Source organism: Bufo bufo, chromosome 2 (genome assembly GCF_905171765.1).
Source record: "Bufo bufo chromosome 2, aBufBuf1.1, whole genome shotgun sequence".
NCBI classification, from domain to species: domain Eukaryota; kingdom Metazoa; phylum Chordata; class Amphibia; order Anura; family Bufonidae; genus Bufo; species Bufo bufo.
This window is the reverse complement of record NC_053390.1, coordinates 169246935-169251925: the sequence shown is the minus strand read 5'-3', so window position 1 is coordinate 169251925 and position 4991 is coordinate 169246935. Positions and strand designations below refer to the sequence as shown.

Below are 4991 nucleotides of genomic sequence, written 5' to 3'. Positions count from 1 at the left end.
TGATGGTATTGTTCATGGTTCAGCCACCTTTGGGCTTTTTAATAAACGCACAGTAGTGACCCTATGGTAGTTTTAATGTCACCGCAGCTGTAGTGCCAAAGGTTACTGTTACCCTGTACTGGCCAATGAAAACACAAATACATTGAAGTTAACTATACATTTTTTATTTTTGTATAAAATTAAAATATATCCATATAAAAAAAATATATTATATATACATACTATAAAAAAAATAAAACATTTTGAGGGGAGTTGGACTGTCGGGTAGGTGGTCTGGAGCTGGCAATAGTAGCCCCCCTGTCCTCTTTATTCTCTGAGCTAGAAATACAGTCCACAGGAAAGGATGCAGGTTGAAATTGTGGGTTGTATAAGGGACTGAGGAGGAGGGTACCCGAGCATGTGTAGAGGTGGGGGGGAAAATAGTGGGACGGAGAAGTAGAGTAAGAGACAGAAGGGAACACATGCTTGGGGGCTGGGAATGGGAAGGTTGTCGGTAATGGTCACTGGTGTGGGATGGGGTTGTGGGGGCGGTGGCCAATTTCTGTGACACATTCTCTAGCATGATATTAAACTCATGCAACTGCTCGGGCGTCATTGAGTCCATCAAATTGATTATGCTTACCCCATAATGGTAGTTAGGGCTGCATTGGATCGCCGACTCTGCCCCCTCCCAGCGGCGAATCAAGGCAGCACTAAACTCCTTCTGATGTTCGTCCAAACCTTCTACAGTGTTGGAAACAACCTCTACACGGTCCACATAATCATTTTGCTTTGGCACACCGGATCTCTGCATGCTCAGCAGGGCTCTTAAATTTGGATCTCAACCTATGAGCCTCTGTTGAGCAAAGGGATCCGGTAGGGGACCCGGATTCTCCCGAGCAGATGCATGAGGGACAGGAGGGCTGGCGTTGGCGATCCATTCATTTTCCGCATCAGGAGGTTGTTCAGTCTCCAGAGTGCTGCTTTTAGTTCTGTATGAAAAAAATAAATAAAAATTGACCTTTAAAAACACCATCCATGTCCGATGCTACGTCTACAATACACCATAAGTTGGCTGTCCGAAACAGGGTAGCCAAACGCTCTGCTGTTTCAGACAGTCCCTTAAATCACATTTCTTTCTACATTTCTTAAAAAAATATATATATAATTTACCTTCTTTGTGCCATTGTGCGTCGCCGTAAACCAAGGCCGCTGTATATGTACTCCCTGAGGTTGCTCCGGACCCAATCGGGGACTGAACCTCCTTCTTATAGTCCCTCCTGAAGCCGTCCCGGATAGATCAGCAACGCGTTGTAACCTGTTTGAAAGTTGAAAAAAACCCATAAAAACGTGATGTTAAGAACAATATGAATGTATAAAAAAAGAAATTGCTGTACTTACCACATATCTTCGGAGACGCCGCATTTAAATCCCCCCAGGTCTCAAAAAGGTCAGAACATATGTCCCTCCATGGCCGCTTGGTCCGATGATGATCAGTGTGTTGGCCGTCGGAGTGGTCCCGTAAAGATTGACGCGCCACCACAAGTTAGATGAGGAGCTCGTTATCAATGGTAGGGACCCCAAACTCCTCATCCTCTATGTTGCAGCCTCTTGAACCATGAAAATAAATAAATAAATAAATAAATAAAAAATCTAATTAAAAGCCAAATAGAAAATGCAAATTTTAACTACTTAATCAAGATTTACAAGTCTATGAACGCCAAGCACACTCCCTCGAACTCTGTAGGCGACTGGGGGATCCTGACTGGTTGCTCTATTTGAAGGTTGCTCAAACAAACCAATATTTTTTTACCATATTGTATAAAAAAATTAATAAATAGACAATGCTCTACCTTCTCCGTGAGTATCATCAATCAAGGAAACCACCTTCTCCCTCATATGCCACTCGACCCAGTACTCAACATAGTTGACCAAAAAAATTAAAGTTAGAATATGTTATTCTGAATAACTTTAGCCACAAGAGTCAGTGACAAGTACTACAGTATTGCAACATTAATAGTGAATACAGCATAAAAGGAACGGAGGGGATTTGAAATGAAGACTGGTACATAATGTTAATTACAAGTGATGTGATTAAGTTTGAATGTCTAACTGGACTCTCAAATATTCAGCACACAGGAACCTCTGAATACAATATAATTCTAAACGGAGTGGTCTAATAATGAAACAATCCTTCAATTTAAAAACTGTAATAACAGTTTACAAACCTTTTTTTGCCTCATTGATTATGGGGCCCCATATAATGAGGGGCATCCGGATGGTACTCATACATCACCTACAAAAATAAATAAAAACAATGTATTTTATGTTGCCTCATTTTAAAATGTAATAGATTTTTTTATTGTCTCATGTTTTTTGGGAGTGAATTATTAATAAAACACATGTTTACATTGAAATGATTTAATCATTGAGGATTGAGTATAAAGACAATTTTTAAAACAAACCAAACAATTGATGCATTGTGTGATAGACCTGACCTTTATACTGGAGTAGGGCACAAGCTATTTCCATTCTTGCATCCTTTACGTATTCCGCAGATGTCATCACTTCAGAGATTGTTCTTGTCCGTAGGAACTCCTTTGCAAACTGTTAAATATCAATTCACATTTTAACAGCAGTTCACATTTCTTATCACTGATAATCACTGTCTTATAAATAATTTTACCATCAAGATTAACACTCCACAGCTACTGGAATCCTGCTGGTTGCTGTGAAACATTATCCATGTGCTCCATTGTTCTGCCTGTTCTTCTGGCTTGTACATCCTCAAGAAGATACTATTTAAAAAATAATACATTAATATATCAAAATTAAAGTTTTTTTAACATCCTTGTGCACTTCACATAATTTTAAAATGCATTTGACATTCTTCAAACAAGCCTGTCAGAGCACCTGCCTCGCCTGTGTCTTGAGACATATCAGTTATATATAAAATACTCCTACAGCAAAGATCCTCCCTGCCTCCTCCATTGTGGTAATGGCATTTAGGCATCCAGTTGTCTTCTTCTAATTGGCTCAGATATTAAATTTTAAAACACAAAGTGATTGAGGGATCCCATTTATGTCGTGGTGTTGGTACCCTGTACCCCCGGGATAGTATGTTGTAGGAAGTCTCTTGTGCTCTTGTGGCTAACAGTGCTTTGTGTTTTAAATATTTGATATCCGAGCCAATGATAAGAGGACAACTGGATGCCTAAATCCCATTACATAATACACAATTCTACACATTTGTTGGCAATGCTCTGACCTTTGAGCGTTTTAGTACTCGGTCAACAAGGCTATACTCAAAATAACAAGTTTCAAAATTCAAAAAACAGCAGCCTTTCTCCTATACGTTTGCGACTTCACTATCCGTGCATTTAACAATTAAGGGCTCTTTCACACCTGCGTTCTTGTCTTCCGGCATAGAGTTCCGTCGTCGGGGCTCTATGCCAGAAGAATCCTGATCAGGATTATCCTAATGCATTCTGAATGGAGAGAAATCCGTTCAGGATGCATCAGGATGCATCAGGATGTCTTCAGTTCCGGAACGGAACGTTTTTTGGCCGGAGAAAATACCGCAGCATGCTGCGCTTTTTGCTCCGGCCAAAAATCCGGAACACTTGCCGCAAGGCCGGATCGGGAATTAATGCCCATTGAAAGGCATTGATCCGGATCCGGCCTTAAGCTAAACGTCGTTTCGGCGCATTGCCGGAGCCGACATTTAGCTTTTTCTGAATGGTTACCATGGCTGCCGGGACGCTAAAGTCCTGGCAGCCATGGTAAAGTGTAGTGGGGAGCGGGGGAGCAGTGTACTTACCGTCCGTGCGGCTCCCCGGGCGCTCCAGAGTGATGTCAGGGCGCCCCAAGCGCATGGATCATGTGATCGCATTGGACACGTCATCCATGCGCATGGGGCGCTCTGACGTCACTCTGGAGCGCCCCGGGAGCCGCACGGACTGTAAGTATACCGCTCCCCGCTCCTACTATGGCAACCAGGACTTTAATAGCGTCCTGGGTGCCATAGTAACACTGAAAGCATTTTGAAGACGGTTCCGTCTTCAAATGCTTTCAGTACACTTGCGTTTTTCCGGATCCGGAGTGTAATTCCGGCAAGTGGAGTGCACGCCGGATCCGGACAACGCAAGTGTGAAAGAGGCCTTACATCAAAAAATTTTCTACAAAGGTGCAAAGGCAATGATTTATAGACTTTGGAAATCAACGGCCTCACAAATGCTAGAGGAATGGTTTGAGGCAGTAATGTTATCAAAGAATGGAGGAACTGTTAGCCCACAGTGTGTAGGAGATACGGTCACGGTGTAAGCGGTGTGTAGGAGATACGGTCGTTTAATTCTCCATCGTCACAGTATTTATAGTTACCTAATCAGTATAACAGTCACTCATATTGGTTGAATTGGCACATGGATACACATGTGAGCAGTAACGCCACGTCAAGGCTTCAACCCTTGTTACTGACCATTCACACACACCATACTTTTCATTCATACGCATTTGGTATTCCAGATGTTTTGGACTACACCTCCCATAATGCTTTGCCAGCATGATGGGAGATGTAATTCACAGCATGTGGACTGCCTATGGTTGCCGACCTCTGAACTCGCGGTGATCACAGTACACAATGCTGAAGTAGCTGTGCAAACAGGAGCAGCTTGTCACGTGTCAGATGCCCCTTCCAATGGCGTACATATAGGGGTCGCAGTTGCGACCGGGCCCGGCACCCCAGGGGGACCGGCCGCCTGCGGACCCCTGGCCCCTGCTGCAGCTGCGTCTGGCATCTGATTCCCAGTCAAGTTGCCCCCGCCCTCCTCCTTGCGGTCAGCGCCGGCGCCGGGCCCGTGAACTCCCGCGAGACCTGTGTGAACTCCTGTGCAGGTCTCGCGGGAACATGCGCGCGCGGTGCGCGCCTGAACTCAGACGGGATCCGGACGTGACTGAGAGAGGACGAGAAGAGGACCGCCGAGGCGGCGACCGACCGGAAGAACAGAAGAACT

The 4991-nt window shown here is 44.1% G+C and overlaps 1 long non-coding RNA gene across 2 annotated transcripts; it reads right to left on the bottom strand.

Moving 5' to 3' along the window:
- Positions 1-829: 829 nt before the first annotated feature.
- LOC120991382 lies at positions 830-4678 on the bottom strand. Of its 2 annotated transcripts, none has more exons than XR_005776651.1 (3): positions 4590-4678; positions 1153-1297; positions 830-971 (listed from the first exon to the last, which is right to left on the bottom strand). It is a non-coding gene; the product is annotated as an uncharacterized LOC120991382 (long non-coding RNA). The 2 variants fall into 2 exon arrangements; XR_005776652.1 differs by lacking the exon at positions 4590-4678 and adding an exon at positions 1381-1548.
- Positions 4679-4991: the final 313 nt, after the last annotated feature.